Consider the following 20,450-nt stretch of genomic DNA (forward strand, 5'->3'; position numbering starts at 1 on the left):
TATCCTTTCACAGTTCCCGGCATGTTCTGAGCCGACGAAACAACGAATCCCGGAAGAAGTCTGCCCAGCCGTACTTGTACTATTGTTCGAAGAAAGATCATTTTGATCCCGCAGAAACACAAAGCGTGACATAATTTGTCGCAAAAACAAGTGAACCAGACCAAGCCCACCTTTCTTGACAGGGAGAAACAAGTTTGTTCGACTCGTCCTCTCCCAGGTAGAGGCCGAAATGAAAGTAGCGAAAATGCGGTGAATTTTTTGTACGCTTACCCGCGCAGCACACAACACATTCATAACATACCATATTTTAGAAACTAAAAAGAGGTTCCAAACAGTGGCTCTAGAAAACATTGACAATTGCTTTCCTCTCCAACCGTCAGCCTTTTCCTTTGCTCTCGACGCTTGGTCGAGCCAGTACGGTTCGGCCTCACGGTAACTTCCGAGAGGCACCCCCAGGTACGGTGTAGGCAACTTTGACCAATTCAATCGAGAAAAGGTCTCCGGCGTGTCTTCCCAACTCCCATGCCAGAAGCCATAACTTTTATCCCAATTTATCTGGGCTCCAGCTGAAACGCAAAATTTTTCGACTTCAGTTGTTGCCTCTTTAATGCTGGCTTTATTTGTACAGAGAATCACGATGTCGTCTGCATACGCCAATATTTTAACGTGTGCTGCCTGTAGTCGATAGCCTGCTATGCGGTCGTTGTTTTTAATGGCCAAACAGAGTGGCTCGAGATAAGCAGCAAACAGAAGGGGCGAAAGCGGGCATCCTTGACGCACCGACGAGAGCACACGAAAGCTATCGGTGAGCTCCCCATTAACAATGATTCGCGTTGAGCATTCTTTGTACGCCATCGTTACGCCTTCCGTTATGACACTGCCAACATTCGTATGTTCGAGTATGCATAGTAGAGCCTTGTGCGAGACGAGGTCGAAGGCTTTCGCCAAACTCATGTGCATCATCGCGACGTAATCGCCAATCGCGTCGCAACACTCTAGCACACTTCGAACCACGTGTACATTTGTTGTAATACTGCGGCCTTTAATGCCACAAGTCTGGTGAGGCCCTACCAATGTTTTGATGACACTTTGCAGTCGTTTCGCTAAAACTTTCGTGAATATTTTATAGTCAACGTTGGCTAGAGTTATCGGGCGATATGAGCCTGGCAACAAACGTTTCTTTTCGTCATCACTCTTCCGGATTAGCACGATATGCGAGGTTGTGAAAGACAAGGGCAATCTTTTTCGGTCATACGCTTCGCTGATAACTAGATGGAGGACATGAGCCAGCGCTGACTTAAACGTTTTATAGAAAGTAGCCCCTAAGCCATCAGGCCCAGGTGCTTTACCGGGCGCCAACTCGTCTATTGCGCACTCTATCTCACTCAGGGTAATGGGATGTTCTAGCCGTGCCTTAACTTCTTCATCAAGCTTTGGCATCAATGAAAGGAATTCCGTCTGGTAGCCACCTTTAGGTTCGCGTGGTTGACCTAAGAAGGCTTTGAAGTGATCGACGATCCCTTGTTTGATGTCGTTTTTGTCGGACGTGATGTCATTGCCTTTAGCTAGCTGGCGGATTTCCTTCCGACATGCGTACCTTTTCTCGTCTGAGAGAGCTCGTTTTGTTGGCGCTTCTCCCGCCCACAGCTTCTTAGACCTTGATCGCACAACGGCGGCTTTGTATTTCTCAGAGTCTATCCTTTCGAGTTCGGCTTTCACTTCCTTTATTTCGTTAACATACACACCAGGCTGGACACTTTTCATGCTGATGAAAATTGCAGTTGCTGGCGAAGGTTCGGTTCTGCCTGTTTCAGGTTATGCCGAAGGACACTGCTGCTTTCAATAGCCATTGTTTTTACTTTCTGTTTAAATTCTTCCCATTTAATGGCGAAGCTTGCTAATTCGACTGAAATCAGGCTTTCTAGTTCCTTCGCAACAGCATCAACGAAAGCATCGTCATCCAGCAACTGCGCGTTCAATTTCCAGAGGTCCCAGTTAAAGGTGTGTTTGATCTGTCTTCTCCCAAAGGTGGCAGCTACCAAGCAATGATCGCTATATGCAATGGGTTGCACATCATATTCCCTACACAAGGGCAACAATTCGGCTGACACATATAATCTATCTAGCCGAGCGTGGCTATCACACTGGAAGTGCGTAAACTGTGGGTGGGTACCGCTGCCGAAGACACTACCGATATCTTCCAAGTCGTAATCATGCACCACTGCATTTAGCAATTCAGCACTCTTATCGCGAACGCGTGAAACTTTTGCGCGATCGTCAGCAGTGCATACACAGTTAAAATCGCCCAGCAGTATTACCACCTTGTCACATTTTACGTACTCTTCAAGACGCTCAAAGAAGGATCGCCGGTCTGTTTTAATATTCGGTGCGTAGACACAAATGACACGGAAATCCTTATCGCAAAAACAAAATTCAGTCACTAAAAGGCGCCCACTTTTACACGAAAACACTGACTGCACACAAATGCCAAAGTTTCTTCGTATGAATACAGCGCAACCACCTGATCCACCAACAGCGTGAGAACACACACGTCAAAGTGCGCACGAAAATTGGACACCATTCTGTCGGTTAGTTCTTGGCTCTCTATTTTCGTTCTTGGATTCCCACAAGATGCAAGTCATTATCTAAGAGTAGCCGGCTTAGCTGACATTGCCGCCTTCTTGCACCGAGCCCTCGTACATTTAACGTGGCTACACGTAGCGCTCCTTCGATATTAGCTGTCATGACTACACGGTAGAATGGTGCCCACCACAGTTACGCAAGGACGAGTATTCATAATGACGTGCCAATAACCGCGTCGAATGCCACAAAAGGGAACACAACCCGACCTCTCGAAAGCAACACTCACATGCAACTTGGGCCCTCGTTCCTGACACATATCCAAAAGAATAGCGCTCAGGGTGACGGCCATTGCACTCACCAACCCCCCAACCTGCCTCAAGCTAAGCACAGTACAGAACTACGGAGGCGGTTTACCCGCCTGCCGTGAATCGGCCGTAATGTTCGGCCGCAGCTTCAAGGTTGGTCTCCTCATACCTGGCGTTTTGGGCGGTGGCTCGTCTCCGCCGCTGCTGTCCTGCAACGTAGCCAGGCTATTGGTCTGGTCGCGCGGGCGTTTCCCCGCCTGCAAGTTAGCAAGCCCGGTATGGGTGTCCATGTCTTCCTGTTCAGGGGCGGTGGAGGCCGCTCCCGGATCAGGTGGGCTCTCTTCCTCACGGTTCGGCATGGCTACAGTGCCCTCTACTTGCTCTTGTTGTTCAGTGGCGACGGCTTCATTGACATGTTGCTCCCTGTTGCTGAAGTCGTACCTCCGTCTTTGCCGCCTCGCCAGCTGCTTCCTTAGCCGTGGACGATGTGTCTTCCATGTCCGCCTCGTCCATGAGTAGGGCGGAGTTGTCGTCGTTGCTCACGGGTCCGGTCACCTAGCGTACGTCCGCTCGCACTGACATCTCTCGTGACCGAAGCGTCGGCACGCACCACACCGCGGTAATGCGGCAGTCGCGACGAATATGGCCCGTTCCGCGGCAGCGTAGGCAGAGAGGGGCCCTGCGCGGCACAACCACTACAGCCAGCTCGCCGGCGACGCTCACCTGATGTGGGAGATCGTCCAGCATTACGCCCGGCTTCAACTTCAGCGTGCCAATGCACATTCAAGCGCCACATCCTGGTTGGCGGGGTCAATGACGAGGCATCGGCCCTTTTTGACCTGCAGCTCACCAACGCTGACTATCTTCATCACGGCTTCGTTGTCCTTGAAGGTCACGGCCCAAACGTGGCTCATACGGTAGGCCCCGAGAGCCACCACTTCCGGCAGGAGCGATAACGGGGCGAGCGCATCTGCGGAAATCTTCCACCCGGTATGGGCGGGCCCTGATGTCACAATGTAAAAAAACTGTGTTCACAACAAAACGCCCTGTGGCACACTCGGCAAACACACTTGATACTCGTCAGCAGCAAAATTCATGTTACCGCGGCCGCTCTGGCCGCTGAAGCCGCTCCTACGGAGCCCGTCATCATGCGTCCGTCACGCTCGGTGGCCCTAAGCAGAATCTGGCTACGACTGCAAGAACAAAAGGAGCTTTCTCTCCGCTGCTCAGATTCCTGATTATGGCGAAACAAAAGAAAAACAATGCATGCGCCGGCAAGATTCGAACCTGCGCGGCGTACAACACCAATAGATTTCAAGTCTATCGCCTTAACCACTCGGCCACGACTGCATTTTTTTTCTTTATTGCCGTTCTTTGACAAAGATAGAAACACACATACACATGAAGCGAATATGATATTTACAATGCTCTGGTGGTATAAACGCCTGCCGTCAATGGCTGGCGCCTATGTTAAAAACGCTTTAGGACAGACGAGTACATCTAACAAAGTTGCCCATTCAGGCTTAGCTAGTCGTGCATTGCAAGCCTCGCGCAAGAACAAAATACTTCAATAAAATGCTCCCTAGCTGAGCGAATAACCAGACGTTCATGCCTGACATCCATGCGCGTTTTCCACAGGCTGTGTAGAGTCAGCGCCATAAACATGTCATAAGGAACACCATCTTCACTCGCAATTGGAAGGAAACGGATGCCGACGGTGTGACAGGTAAATCCTTTTCAGTGTACGTTGCATATGTCCCACAGGAAAAGTGCGTCCGAGCAATCCAAGAAAATGTGTTCTATTTTCTCGGGTTTCCTACACAAGATGCAGTTTATGGACCACGCCACAAAAAGGCCTTTTTTGTTGTAGCCCAGGTTTTGACGGGAAGAGTTCCAGTATGCAGTTGGAGAAGAAAGTTTTGACCCCAGACCGCACTGGCATCCGTTCACTCGCTTCAATACGTCCACTCCTGTGGTCGCTGAATAATAGAACGGTACAAAGGAACGCATGCAAATATCTACTAGATCCTTGTACAATTTTTTCCTTCCAACAATAGCGATAATAAATGAAAAGCGAGCACACAAGAATTCCACGGACAAGCTACCTCCCGTAAAAAGCTGCGGAGACTTGCACCATTTGCCGATTTGAGGATACGATAAACTGAGGTACACATCTCGTAAACGTACTTGGCACAACTGTTCGCAAAAAGGGATCCTTCTGATCTCGCGGGAAAATAAATCTCGTGACAACTTGCCTCAAAAATAAGCACCAACACAAGGCCCTAGACTTCACCGATCGAAATAAATTCGTGCGACTGGTTCTCTCTCATGTGGATCCCCATATAAAAACAGCGCATGCTCTGTGTATCTTTTGGATGGTCATTCTTGACACGCACAGTGCTTGCAGCACATACCATATTTTCGCAAAAGAAAAAGATTGCATACTGTTGATCGCGCGAAAATCGACAAATTCCTACCTCCAAACTTTGTTGCTTTAACTTTAACTTGCTCTACTTTCTTGCCAATACTCATTTGTATCATGGTAGTGTTGTAGCGGTACTCCAAGGTACCGCGCAGGGTCACGGTCCACTGCATATTTTAAAAAAATTCTGCTTTATCGTTCCCATTACATGCCAATCCCAATGATTTGCTCCAGTTTATCGCACTTCCGGTGACCTTGCAGAATCTGTTTGCTACCTCTACTGCATTAGAGACGCTTTCCTTGTCTCGACAGAATAGGGCGATATCGTCCGCGCAGGCTAAAATCTTTACTTCTCTGGAGGCCATCGAAAATCCCCTTATGATAGTACTACTAATAACCTTTAAGCAAAATGGTTCAATGTATAAGGCAAAAAGTAAAGGCGATAAGGCACCTTGGCGCAGAGCGGACTTAACTTCTATCATAGCCGTTGGCTGTTAACTATTAGTTTTGTAGATACCCCATCGTAACACATTTTAACACCTTGCAGAAGAACAGAACCTATATTGGCATGTTCCAAAACAAGAAATAGTGTTTCGTGCGACACTCTATCGAACGCTTTCTCCAGGTCAAGTTGCAACAGTGCCACCCTATCTGAGAAAGCGTCACAACTTTCCAATATTGTTCTCGCTACATGTACGTTGGTGACAATAGATCGTCCTCTATACCACAAGTCTGGTGGGGCCCTACTAATTGTTGTATCACATTTTGGAGTCTCTGTGCAAGAACCTTGGTGTATATTTTATAATCTGTGTTTGTGAGACTTGTCGGGCGGCACGCCCGTACCGACAACAATGCGTGAGTGTCTTCAGACTTTGGTATCAACACCGTGTGACTCTGACGAAAAGAAGGAGGGAGCACACAGTTCTCATACGCTTCCGTAATTACTTTATGTAAGGGAATGGCTATGTCCTGCTTAAAGGCTTGGTAGAAAGCGGAGCTGAGACCGTCTGGCCCTGGCGTTTTTCCGGAGCTGAGCGCGTCAATCGCCCATTTTATTTCTTCGACAGTGATTGATTCTTCAAGCCTTTTCGTTACTTCACCCTCAAGGCTTGGCAATAGTGGCAAGAATTCATTATCAATCCTTCTTCCCGAATTGGCTCATGCCTAGCAGTTCGCAGTAATGCTCATAAAAGGCCCGGCGTATGGTTTCTTTGTCTCGTACAACCACACTGCCATATGTTACGGCTGTTATCTCATTCCGCGAGGCATAAGCTCGTTCGTCACCGAGTGAACGCTTCGTCGGCTGTTCGCCGCACCATAACTTTTCCGCGCGTGCTCGTATGACCGCACCTTTATATCTTTCAGCTTCGACTAATTCCAACTGGGATTTAATTTCCTTTATTTCTTCGTATACCTTCCAGGGCTATTATTTTCTAGGCATAAATAAAAATTTAGATTGGTTTGCATTTACTTCTTTTTTCTTTTCCTCTCGTCGCAAAGCACCGGACCTTTCTATAGCGAACATTTTGACTTCTTGTTTAAAATGCTCCCACGCTTCTGCATGACTTTTGTGTTGTGTTTTGAACCATACTTGAAGTCTATCATTAACGCCGATCAAAATGATTGATCTTCAAGGAGCTTCACATTAAATTTCCGCAATTCCCAGTTGAAACCAGTCGACTTTTTCGGGCCAACAGCAAAAATAACTAAGCTGTGGTCAGAAAAGGAAACATGGCTCACTTCATATAGATTACACAGTGGTATTAGATCTGCCGATATGTAGGCGCGATCCAACCTGGCGTGACTATTTCGCTGATAATGGGTGAACGGTGTCGTATCTGCATTGGCCATCACACCCCCAACGTCCTCTAAATTGTAGTTTTCTATCGCCACATTCAAGTACCGCGCACTTGCATCATGAATAGGCGGGCTTCCAACCCTGTCTTTTACGTTACAGACGCAATTGAAATCACCCATCATAACAACAATTTCATCACACTGCAAATGGGCTTCAACACTTTCAAAGAAAGCCTTGCGCTCGTTCAGCTTATTGGGTGCATACAAGCAAATAATCCGCCATTTCAAATCAGCAAACACACATCGCAAACAATTAGTCGACCACCCTCGTCTGTGTAGACGCTTTCTACCGAGAAGCCTAAAGCGCTTCTCAGAAATAGTGCACAACCGCCTACAGTACCGGCTGCGTGGGACACACATACGTAGAAACGTGACCTAAATGGATCCAGCATTCGATCCGTCTTCTTCACTATCGACTTTTGTTTCTTGTACAGCGATTACGTCAGGTTCTTTTCCATGAACAGGCGACAAAGCTGGTATTCTTGCGCCTTCCTGCAAGGCCTCGAACATTAATTGTACCAAATCGTAATGCTGTGTCTAGGTGTATTTCCATGGCAATGTGAGTAGGCGCGTCAGACCGAAATCTCTCTTAAGCAGACTACAGGCCACAGTTGACACTCACTTCGTTCGCATGCGACATCAGTCTTCACATCCTCCGTCGTCTTATCCGGCAGCTCGATGTCAGCCTCGGTCAAAAACAATTTCGGAGTCACCGCCCCCCTCCCCTCCCCACCGCAGTACGCCCACATACTGCGAACACTGGCTGCGGGTTCACGTCGGTCCCGACGCTGGCCCTTTTCTGTCCGCTGGGATGTTGGGTGCTGGCTTGAAGCTTAACCGGCGCCCAGTCGGTGTTTTCGCAAGTGGTTCTTCGTGGCTTGCTTCAGTTGATCTTCGTCATTTTCCACGGTATTGTCAAGCGGGCGTTTTAACGGACCTGCTCATTTGAGTGGTTCCGTCGTGTCCATAGGACTTGGAGTGTGTCCGAGTGATTCGGCAGGCTCGTTGACTGTCTTGTTCTTGTCATCCTTGTCGGCAAGTTTCTTTGGCTTCAGTTGGAGAGGACTTCTTTGCAATTCTTTGGTGACCATATCTTCTCAGGCTCACGAGTGCCGTCCTTCGGAGCGGGGCTTTGCACCACATCCGTCCCTTCCAGCGGCCTCTTCAGCATCGACTGCGTCCATTGTGTGCTCCTGGATACTTCATCACTTTCAGTTGGTCCCGCCACGTTGGCGTATGTTCGCACGCACGAGCTTTCGTCATGCCCGAAGCGGCGACACATAGCACAGCGTGGCACGCGACACTCTCGCCTGATATGGCCTGTGCGGTTGCACCTCAGGCACAGCGGGGCACGCCCAGGCACCACCAGCAGTGTCATGACGCCGGAGATCCGAAGTTGGTGCGGGAGGTCGTCAATGGTGACACCCCATTTGAGCTTCAGGGTTACCGTGCGAGTTGACGAACCTTTATCAGTGATGCCTTGAACGCGCCACCGTTCCTTGAACACCTCGGTGACCTTCCCAAAAGGGGCGAGCGCGGCACGCACGTCCTCATCTTGCACGTTGTGCAGAAGCCAGTAGATCTTGAGCCGCACATACTGGCTGTCTGGGTTACCACCAGGCAGCGACGCCCCTTCACCATAATGTCACCGAGGTCCAGCATCTTCTTCATTGCCTCTGGGCTTCTAAACGTAACTGCCCACACGTGGTTCATCTGGAAGGCCCCCCAAGGCGTCAACCTCGGGGAGCACTCCCAGGCGAACCAGCGTGTCTCGGAAATCCTAACTCGGTAGGGTCTTGCCTTTACGTCTCCGTGAAGAAATAGCGTGCTGGCTACGCATGGTCCTGTAGGCAGAGGCGGCAAAATGACTTGGTAATCTTGGCAATCCATAGCAGCATTCCTGTTACCGCGGCTCGACTGAGCCGCTAAGACCGCCCCGTTGGAGCACATGAAAACACGTCCGTAGGCTTTCGCGGCCGGAAGTGGAATATTGCGCCACGGAGGCGGCTGCTCAGCGCTCTCCCCACCACGCATTGCTACAGAAAATCTACCAGAATGAATACAACAAAAAAGCATCAAAAGGAGAAGCTTCGCCCCGGGAGGGCTCGAACCTCCAACCTTTCGGTTAACAGCCGAACGCGCTATCCGATTGCGCCACGGAGGCGGCTGCTCGGCGCTCTCCCGACCACGCACTTGCTACAGAAAATCTACCAGAATAAATACAACAAAAAAGCATCAAAGGAGAAGCTTCGCCCCCGGGAGGGCTCGAACCTCCAACCTTTCGGTTAACAGCCGAACGCGCTATCCGATTGCGCCACGGAGGCGGCTGCTCGGCGCTCTCCCGACCACGCACTTGCTACAGAAAATCTACCAGAATAAATACAACAAAAAGCATCAAAAGGAGAAGCTTCGCCCCCGGGAGGGCTCGAGCCTCCAACCTTTCGGTTAACAGCCGAACGCGCTATCAGATTGCGCCACGGGGGCTTTTTTTTTCTTTATTGCCTGCTTTGACACTAGCGAAACAATACAAATGCATATATACAGTGCACCGACATCACGTCAGGCGGGATGGTCATATTAAAATTTCGAGGCACACCAGCTCATCAAGAATGCTAACCCCGTCTGCGGGTTCACTCTGTGCACGATACACTTCTCGTATAAAAGAAACACTTTCAATGAAGTTCTCTCGCGTAGAGCGTGCATTGGCGTCAGCATGACGAACAGCCATTCTCGTTTCCACAAACTGTGGAGGCCCAGAGCATGAACATATCAAAAGGTATTCCTTGATCACTTTCAACTGGCAGGAATCGAATTCCATACGGGTTTATGGGGAGTTCTTTTTTGAGAGTGCGCTGCAAGACATCCCAATGAAATACTGCGTCCCGACCATCAATGAAGGCATTCAATTGTTTCGGGCTGTACACAGCAAGCAGTTGGTTGTCCATGGTACGAATATTCCTTTCTGTTCAAGCCATACTTAACGGGAGGGTGTTTGTGTAGCTGGAAAAAAAATGTTTTCGCAGCAGGTCTTACAGGCATCCTTTTGACTCGTTTCAGCGCATCTTTTCCTGGGCCTCCACAGTGAACAATCCTATACAGTGGGGTAGGTAGCATGGTGTCAACCAAATCGACGTACAGTTTTTTTCTTTCTCACTGAGCACAAATACTCCAGCGAAAACCGTGCACAGAGTATTCGAAAAGACGCAACTACTTCACGATAATAACCAGTCGCTCTTCTACTGATAACACTGGATGTAGTTAAAACAAATTCCGGCAGTTCTGTTGCCATTCTCGCCTGAATGACAGTGCGGAGAAAAGCATTTCGTTCATCGCGCAGGAAAAAGAACCGCGATACAATCTGTCTGATGAACAAGTGTGAGAGCCCAAGGCCTCCACTGCGAACACTGCGAAAAAGGTTTGTACGGCTGGTTCGCTCCCAAGTGTAATTCCATATAAATAGCAAACACCCGGTGCACTTTTTGAACACTGACGCGAGACATGAACATTACTTGCAGTATATACCACACTTTGGCAACCAAAAAAATTGCAAGCTGAGGCACGCGCAAACACTGATAATCCCCGGCCTTGCCATTCCTTTATCTTTTCTTTCATCAATTCTGTTTGTCCGCTCCATAACTGCGTGGAGTCTTGATAGTGCTCAAGGGACACACCTAGATAAAGTAAGCACTGTAGTCCATTGCATTCCGGCGAAATCAGTGGGCATCGCGTCCCAATTTCCATGCCATATGCCAACACTTTTTTCGAAGTTTATCTGGGCGCCCGTGTACTTGCAGAAAGATCTTGCCAGGCGGACAGCCTCGATCACGCTTTCCTTGTCTTCACAAAAGACGGCGACGTCATCTGCATAGGCTAGCATTTTAACTTCAGCGGCGTGCAGCCTAAAACCACGTATGTTTACATCATGGATGACTGCCAAACAAAAAGGTTCGAGGTATACGGCAAAAGCAATGGGGACAAAGGACAGCCTTGTCGTACAGACGAGCGGACTGGCACCTTCGAACTAAGGCATTTATTAATTACAATCTGCGTTGAACACTCTTCATAAGCCATTTTAATGCCCTCTAAAATGATGTTCCCACACATTACAGTACTGTAATATAGAGGAAAAGCACCTCATGTGACACTCGGTCGAAGGCGTTCGCAAGGTCGAGCTGCAACATTGCCACCCGACCCCCAATGTCATCACAACATTCTAACACATTCCTTGCAATGTGGGTGTTGGTGAAAATTGTACGGCCTTTAATGCCACACGTCCTGGTGTGGCCCTACAGCTCCTTAATCACGCTTTGGAATCGTCCCAGCCAGTACTTTCATAAATATTTTCTAGTCTGTGTTGGTTAGACTTATCGGTCTGTATGACCTACTAAAAGAAGCTTTTCCCGGTCATCGGTTTTTGGAATCAAAACTACGTGTGACATGCGGAATGAGGGTGGCACTTTTTAACTTCGTACGCTTCTGAGAGTAGTCTGTGCAAAATACAGGAAAACTCGTGACTGAATGATTGTAAAACTTGGCGCCTAGGCCGTCTGGTCCTGGCGACTTTCCTGACGGCAACTCATCTATCGCCCTTTCAATCTCGGGTACACTTATTGGCATTTCAAGGCTTTCTCTAACGCCGTCTTCCAACCTTGGCATTTCGCTCATGAATTCGCTGTCGAAGCCTAGTCGAGAGCGTGTCCCATTGCCGAACAATTCCCGATAATGCTCAACGAAGGCTCTCTCGATTAAAACAGCTTCTGACGTCACCTCGTTTTGAAAACGTATCTGTTTAATCTCATTTCTTGACGCATGCCGCTTTTCGTCGCTCATTGCCCGTTTGTTTGTCATCTCACCCATCCATAACCGTTCACTCCGAGCACGTATAACTGCAGCTTTATATCGCTCTGCGTCAATAACTTCCAGTTCATGTCTTACTTTCTTTACATTTTCCGCAACCTGATCATGAACCGTATTTTGTACGCTCAAAGAAATTCTAGCTGTCTTTGCAGCTCTCTTTGTTTCTGCAGTTCTTCATGCTGGCGGCTGCTTCTCTTTCGATTGCAATTAACTTAACTCTGGACCTTAAATTCTTCCCAATGCAGCCCATAAAATTGTCATGCTTGTTTGTCATCAAGTCTAATATCTTTTTCCTTTACTCTGCGCACAAATGGCTCATCATCAAGCAGCTTTTCGTTTAATTTCCACGTGTTCCAGTTGAATCGTGTTCTTTTAACTTTTGCCCCCATCACGAAGCTCACTAAGCTATGATCCGTGAAACGATAGTGGTGTGACATTATAACCGTTACAAAGGGGAGATCAAATCTAGTGAAAGAATCACTCTGTCCAGCCTTGCTCGGCTGTTTCCTTGAATGTGTGTGTACTGCGGAATCGTACCGTCAGTGAAAATTTTGAACCCACATCTTCTACGATGTGGTCGTCAATTAGGGAGCTCAATAAGACAGTGCTTTTGTCACGAACACGTTCCCCTCGGTTTCGATCTTCCGCAGTACAGACACAATTAAAATCACCAAGAAATATGATGTAGCGGTCACACTTAGGGTACTGGTCTATATACTCAAATACAACGATCGGTCATTCACAATGTTCGGCGCATAAGCATATGAGCCGCCACGACGCTCCAGAAAAAGGAAAAATCGACAATGAGCATGCGGCCAGTTTGACATACAGTACACGTTCTTCAATAATGCCAGCACTCTTACGTATAAGCAGCGCGCACCCGCCTGATGTACCATTAGCATGACATACGCACACACTTGTAATGCGCCGTGAAAGGCGTCACCATGCGATCGGTCTGCTCTTGAGTTTCGACCTTAGTTTCTTGTAAGGCGACAACATCGGGTTCCTTCTCCATACACAAGCGACCTGAGTTGATACTGTCTCCCTTCGCGCTCCGAGGCCACGAACATTTAAAGTGGCCACTCTCAATGCTGTCTCTAATTTTACCGCATTAGTCTGTATAAGCAAGCCGATCGCCCCCCCCCCCCCCCCCCCAAGGTGCTGCCGGAGAACAAACCATTCCAACACTTTTGTAAAACACTTTCCAAAAACAAATGCTCAACGAAAAGCCGCCTCTAACCACACGCGTACCTTTGCGGTGTACGCGTAGGCTAATTCTGAAGTGGCACCCATCTCTTGACGTCGCTAGTCGGGCGCCCCAGTAGGCGCCAGGTCCTAGGTAGGCGGTTCTGCCGCCGTCCGTCTGTCGGCGGGATGTTCGGTCGACGACTCGCCTGGGTTTTCTGCGGCGGTTCGTCTTTGGTTTCGTTGTCAAATTCCTCCTCTTGGCCGCTCGTTACGTCCCTTGCTCTCTTCGTAGCCGCACTGCTTGCACTCGTGTCTGCGACGTCCATCATTGCAGTTGCTGGCCCGTGCTCTGCTGTACTCGCCCCCGGCAGAGGCGAGTTCTATGGCCGTTTCTTCTTTGCCTTTTCCGTCACTTGTCTGCACTGCAGCTTTCTGTCAGTAGTTACTACAGTTGCCACCTTCGATGCTATGTAAGCCTGCTCAGTGAGCATCGCAAATGTGTCGGCGGCAGAACTTGCGCACGGAAAGACTCATCCACGTCTGCTTCATCCATTAACAGGTCAGCCACGTCCTCCCGAGGCGCCGGTCCCGTTACGGACGCGTAGGTCTAACACACTCCGTCTCATCATGGCCGTATCGCCGGCAAACGGCACATCTCGGGACGCCACAGGTCACGTCGAACATGACCGGTGTTTCGGCATTTTCAGGCAAAGTGGTGCTCTGCCTGGTAAAACAACTAAGGCCTGCTCACCAGCGACACGAAGTTGATGAGGCAGGTCTTCCACGGTCATACCCGTCTTCAAAACCAACCGACACCGCAGGCGTTGAGGATGCTTTATCTTGCACTCCGTGGACACGCCATTTCTCCCGGAAGACGTCCATGACCTTCCCGTACGGTGAAAGGGCGGTGCTATGTCTCGTCCGTCACGTTGTGTAACATCCATGCTGCTTCAGCCGCACGGGCATGTTTGTTGGATCAACAACAATGCACCGATGTTTCATTCACTTTTACTTCCTTGGCGCTTGCAAGCTTTTGACACCTTCATCGCTCTTGAAAGTCACTGCCCAAACGTGGCTCATTTGATACGCCCCTAGTGCGATAACATCCGGCAGTACGCCTAAGCTAGCCAGTGCGTCGCGGAAGTCCTCCACCCGATACGGCCTGGCACGCACATCAGCAGTTAAAACCAATGTATTAAAACAATCCGACCTGTAGGCAGTTGAGGCAGCAAAACTTGATAATCCGGGTCTTCTGAGCCAAATTCCTGGTACCGTGGCCCTGCTGGGCCGCTGAAGCCGCTCCTATGGAGCTCATGTTCGACACGTCCGCTCGCTAGCGCGGCAGAAAGCCGAATCCCACGGAGGGGGCTGCTCGGCGCTCTCCCCACCACGCACTTGCTACAGAAAATCTACAGAATAAATACAACAAAAAAGCATCAAAAGGAGAAGCTTCACCCCCGGGAGGGCTCGAACCTCCAACCTTTCGGTTAACAGCCGAACCGCGCTAGCCGATTGCGCCACGGAGGCTTTTTATTTTCTTATTGCCGGTTTGCAACACATTACAGATGAGTGAGTGAGTGAAATAACTTTTATTACAGGTCCGGCGAGGACGCGAACTCATCGCGCACCCGGCTAGTCCCACGTCGGGACCGGCAGGTCTAGCCCACCAGCCCGGTCGCGGGCACACCGGACAGCCAGGATTTGCTTGTCTAGAGCTGGGCTACGCAGAAGCGAGTCCCACTCATCCTTGCTGAACTTGGGTATCTCGACCCGCACTCCCAGAGCATGTGTGCTAGAGTGGAGGTCTGCCCACAGGATGGGCAGGCGTCGTCGCGATATACGTCAGGGTAAACTTCGTGCAGAACGGCCAGACACGGATATGTGCCGGTCTGTAAAGTCTAAGCGAAACAGCTTGCGCCCTATTCAATTTGGGGTGAGGGGGTGGAAAGACCCTTCTGGACATGTAGAAAATTTTGTCACCTCGTTGTGAGTATCGGGAGCATCCCTGTGGCCGTAGGGGGGAGGGGTGTCGGCTCTCCGTTACAGAGGAAGCGCGGTCGGTGAGGTCAGCGCGCAGCCTCGTGAGCAGACTCATTGAGGTTCGGGGGAGCACCCTCGACCGACCCTACATGAGCGGGAAACCAGTGAATCGAATGATGCGTGAGAGCATCCGGATTGGAGACGCTAAGAAGACGAGCAGCCTGCTCGGCGATGCGGACCCTTCTGAAAAGCCCTAACTGCCGTTTTGGAATCGCTGTAGATCTCAGACCCACGACCGTCTAGCAGGGCGAGGGCGATGGCGGCTTGCTCGGCGACTTCGGGGTCTGAAGTGCGAATTGAAGCGCTATTGGAAAGCTTGCCGCTGGAGTCGACCACGACGACGGCAAAGGTCTTTCCATCGCTGTACTCCGCGGCGTCGACGAAGCGTGCTCTGATGCCTTGTTGACTAGATCTGTTTCAGAATTGCTACTGCTCTCGCCTTGCGTCTGCCCTCGTTGTGGACGGGATGGACGTTTCGAGGCACGGGGGCCACTTCGAACTTGTTTCGAATGCACTAGGGATCGGGGTACTGACCCTCGAAGATACCACAGGAGGGTAACCCAGCTCCTCGAGGATGCGTTTACCTGCCGCTGTGGTGGTCAGGCGAGCGAGTTGCGCACGTTCTTGGGCTTCGGCAATCTCCTCGGCGGTGTTGTGTACCCCCAGCTTGAGGAGATCTTCGGTATGGGTCGTAATGGGTAGCCGAGAGCCCTTTTGACTACTTTGCGGATGAGAGCATTGAGCTTGTCTCGCTCCGCTCTGAGCCAGTTGTGCATAGAAATCGTGTACGTGAAGTGGCATAATACGAAGGCGTTGATAAGGGTGAGGAGATTGGCTTCCTTCATGCCTCTGTGTCTGTTTGCGATTCTGCGAACGAGGCGGAAGGCGTTGTCCGTCTTTGCGATGATCTTGCGGAGAGCCGTTCCGTTCCCGCCGTTGAATTCGACAAACATCGCCCAGGACCCGAATGACGTCGACCCTGGGTATCACCCCTCCATCACAAGTGTGAAGACAGATGTTGCTTTCGGATACTGGCTTCCAATCGTTCGGTCTTCCCTTCTCTTTTCTGTAAAGCAGAAGCTCCGACTTGGCGGGGGAGCACGGAAGTCCGGTGGGGCGGAGATACTCCTCAATCACGTCGATCGCCTCCTGCATGGCTTCTTCGACTCTGCCCTCGCATCCCCCGGCGCACCAGATGGTAATGTCGTCGGCGTAGATGGTGTGCTTGACGTCCTCAACGCATGCCAACCTCTCGGAAAGACCAATCATACAGATGTTAAATAGTGTGGGGGAGATTACGGCGCCCTGAGGAGTGCCCCGTGCTCTGAGGGGCACATCTTCGGAGCGGAAGTCTCCAATGCGAAGATTGGCCTTCCTGTCCGAAAAAAAAGAGCTTACGTAGCTGTGGAATCTGGAACCGAGACCATGGTCTGAAATGGTCCTTGACGATAAAGGCGTGGAGCACGTTGTCGAAAGCCTTCTCGAGGTCCAGACCGAGCAGAGCCTTGACGTCTCTGGAACGCCGTCCACGATCTGATGCTTGATTAGTTTCATTGCATCCTGCGTCGAGAGTCCGGCGCGGAACCCGATCATGTCAAGAAAACAATATAAAGAAATTTAAAAGCGCGTGCCACACTTAGGCTGACACTAGGTATTTAAAAGCACTTGGTAGATGCCAGTTCATCTAATACTGAAATCCATTCATTGTCCTCGTTTCTTGCCATGTACACTTCTCGCATTAGGACCATGCTCTCTATAAAGTTTTCCTTTGCAGACTGGATTTTAATATGCTCATGACGTACCGCCATTCGTGTCTTCCATAGACTATGAAGACACATAACATGAACTTATCACGAGGCACTCCATTATCATTAGATGTGGGGAGAAAGCGGATTCCGTACGGCGTCACCGGTAGTTCCTTCTTAATGTACGTTTAAGAACGTCCCACAAGAACACTGCGTCGGAGCAGTCCAGAAAAATGTGTTCTATGTTTCTGGTTTTCTGCATCTTAAACAGTTAACTGACCATGCTACAAACAGTCCCTTTCTCTTCGAGCCATGGCTTAACCGGTAACGTTTCACTGTGAAGTTGAAAGAAAAAGGACTTGGCTGACGAGCGCACGGGCATCCGCTTTACCCTGTTTAACACATTTGCCTCCACTTCCTATACAAATTTGGTCCTATAAATTGGTAGGGCAGACCATATCTCAACAACATCTTTGTATAGCTTTTTGCGCTTAACACTACTCAAGTACTCTAAAGAAAAACGCGCGCACAAAAATTGGTAGGCCATACAACTTCACGTAGAAAGCCCTTGATAATATTTGTTCTCGCTAGTTGAGTTGACACAATATAATTTGGTAAAACGTCACTCAGACGTTCTTGAAACACAGTTAACAGAAAAACATTTTTTTGATCGCGCAAAAACAGAAATCGCGAAACCACTTGCCTCAAGAACAAGTGAGCTAGGCCAAGGCCACCTTGCTTAACTAAGGGTGAACAAATTGGTACGGCTCGTACGCTCCCACACAGATCCCCAGATAAAGACGGCAAATTACCGGTGAATTTTTTGTATGCTCGTTCTAGATGCGCAGAGGACCTGTAGTACGAACCAAATCTTAGCGACAAGAAAGAGGTTGCATACTGTTGCTCTCGTGAACATGGAAAGGTCCCTTCCACCAAACTTTTTTTGTTTTTTTCCTTCACTTCTGCGCATTGCTCTTTCCAGTAGTCTTTCGTGTCCCTGAAATGCTGTAGCGGTACACCGAGATACCTCATAGGCGAAGACGTCCAATGTACACTTTCTATTTCAGTGGGAATGTCTTCCCAAGCCCCGTGCAATAGTCCTACTGATTTTCCCCAATTAATAACACTCCCCGACATTTTACAGAAATTTCTTGCCAAGTCTACCGCTTTAGTGACGCTGTCTTTATCGCTACAAAACACTGCTACATCATCTGCGTATGCTAGTAGCTTTATTTCACTTGAACCTACCCTATAACCTACGATATCGCTACACGAAAGCACCTTTAAACAGAAAGGCTCCAAGTATAATGCAAAAAGGAACGGCGACAAACAACATCCCTGTCTCACAGAAGATTTGAGCTGTATACCTTCCGTTATTGTCTTATTAATTATAATCTTAGAAACTATTCGATCATAGCACATTTTAACACCTGTCAACACAGATCAAACATTCACATGTTCAAGTAGAAGAAAAGGATTCATGCGCCACCCAATCGAAGGCCTTTTCCAAATCTAACTGTAGTATTGCGACCTTCTCTGAAAAGGCATCGCAACACTCGAGGACCGTTCGTGCCACGTGAATGTTAGTCATAATAGACCGTCGTTTTATTCCACACGTCTGATGTGGTCCTACTAACTTCTGTATGACCGACTGTAGTCGCCTCCCGAGAACTTTTGTGTATATTTTGTAGTCCGTATTTGTAAGGCTAATAGGGCGATATGCCCGCCACCGAAGTAAAGTTTGAGGGTCGTCACTCTTGGGTATTAATACTACATGACTCTCATGAAAGGACGGTGGTAGTACTTGCTTCTCATATGCCTCATTATTTACCTCATGTAAAATTATTGCCATATGCTTTTTAAAAGCCTTATAAAACGCTGCGCCTAATCCGTCAGGGCCTGGCGATTTATCTACCGCTAACTCATTTATGGCGTGTTCTATTTCAGCGACAGTAATTGGCTGCTCGAGATTCAGCCTTACATCGTCATCCAACTTTGGAAGAAGCTTCAAAAACTCATTCTCGAATCCTTCCGCAAGCTCTCGTTCAGTGCCTAACAACTCGCTGTAATGCTCATGAAAAGCCCGCAGAATGTATTCGTTCTCTCGAACAATTTCGTTTCGATATGTGATGGCTCTTATCTCGTTTCGGGAAGCGTAGCTCTTTTCGTCCGAAAGCGCTCTTTTTGTCGGATTTTCACCGCACCATAATCTTTCTGCGCGCGCACGTATAACCGCACCTCGATACTTTTCTTGATCAACGCTTTCTAACTGAGCTTTTACTTCTTTTATTCCCTTCGCAAAGATACCTGGGCAAGAACTTTCCATAGTTTGGTAGAAGTCAGTTGGCATTGTAATCTTTTTCTTTTCTTTTTTCCTCCCGGCGTAATGTGCATGATCTTTCCATTGCCAAACTTCGTTTCCTGCTTGAAACATTCCCTGCTTCCGCAATACTTTTACAGTCCTTCTCTAAAAGGTTCTGAATGTTACGGTTAACTTTCTTACGAAAGGTTCGTCATCTAGCAGTTTGGAATTTAACTTCCACAACGCCCAGTTAAATTTTGGTTTTCTTGGTCCCAACGCCAACATAACTAAACAGTGGTCGCTGAAACACACAGATTTGACCTCATAGCTGCTACACTTGTAATCAAGTCAGCTGTCATGTATATCCTATCCAACCGTGCGTGGCTGGCTCCTTGAAAATGCGTGTACTATGGAGTCGCGCCATATCTCATCACATATCCCACATCAACCAAATGGCCTTCGCTTATACTCGTGGCTAAAATTCCGCGCTGGCGTCGCGTACCGTAGGGCTTAGCACTCGGTCCTCAGCATAGCAAACACAGTTGAAGTCTCCCATCAATAAAATGTTGCTTTGACAATTCAATTGACTTTTAAGGCCTTCAAAGAACACCTTGCGCTCGCATCCTTTGTTAGGTGCGTAAACACATCGCTCGCCACTTCACCACTCCATTCACAAAGTCGCACACTATTTGACGGCCATTAACATCACACACATCATTTTCAATACTACGTTCAGTGCACTCCGAATAAAAAGGGCGCACCCACCAGCTTTACCAACAGAATCTGATACACACACATAATACCTTGGCTGAAACGCATCTACCATACGGTCCGTTCCTTCTTCACTTTCGACTTTAGTTTCCTGCACGGCGATAATATCAAAATCAGTTTCCATAAGCAGTCTGCTTAGATGGTACTGTTTTCGTTTAGACCCAAGGCCCGTTACATTAATACTACCCACTCGTATCATGATATCTGTGGGATTCATTATGCCATGAAGAAAAAAGGACCGACGACAATCTTTGCACACTACAAGCGGCACACTCACGTTTGCTGGCACTGCGCAGCGAAAACCATCCTCTGGCTGCCGTTTGGATGCCATTTCTATGGAATTCCATCGTTGCGCCACGGAGGCGGTGCTCGCGTCCTCC

The 20,450-nt window shown here is 48.9% G+C and overlaps 5 non-coding genes across 5 annotated transcripts; all 5 read right to left on the bottom strand.

Moving 5' to 3' along the window:
* Nucleotides 1-4,154: 4,154 nt before the first annotated feature.
* Trnas-uga (transfer RNA serine (anticodon UGA)) lies at nucleotides 4,155-4,239 on the bottom strand. The gene has a single exon. It is a non-coding gene; the product is annotated as a tRNA-Ser (tRNA).
* Nucleotides 4,240-9,257: 5,018 nt separating this feature from the next.
* On the bottom strand, nucleotides 9,258-9,332 carry Trnan-guu (transfer RNA asparagine (anticodon GUU)). The gene has a single exon. It is a non-coding gene; the product is annotated as a tRNA-Asn (tRNA).
* An 85-nt stretch (nucleotides 9,333-9,417) lies between these two features.
* On the bottom strand, nucleotides 9,418-9,491 carry Trnan-guu (transfer RNA asparagine (anticodon GUU)). Its single transcript has one exon. It is a non-coding gene; the product is annotated as a tRNA-Asn (tRNA).
* An 86-nt stretch (nucleotides 9,492-9,577) lies between these two features.
* On the bottom strand, nucleotides 9,578-9,651 carry Trnan-guu (transfer RNA asparagine (anticodon GUU)). The gene has a single exon. It is a non-coding gene; the product is annotated as a tRNA-Asn (tRNA).
* Nucleotides 9,652-14,664: 5,013 nt separating this feature from the next.
* On the bottom strand, nucleotides 14,665-14,739 carry Trnan-guu (transfer RNA asparagine (anticodon GUU)). Its single transcript has one exon. It is a non-coding gene; the product is annotated as a tRNA-Asn (tRNA).
* Between the last annotated feature and the right edge of the window lie 5,711 nt (nucleotides 14,740-20,450).

Source organism: Dermacentor silvarum, chromosome 1 (assembly GCF_013339745.2).
Source record: "Dermacentor silvarum isolate Dsil-2018 chromosome 1, BIME_Dsil_1.4, whole genome shotgun sequence".
In the NCBI taxonomy this organism is placed as follows: domain Eukaryota; kingdom Metazoa; phylum Arthropoda; class Arachnida; order Ixodida; family Ixodidae; genus Dermacentor; species Dermacentor silvarum.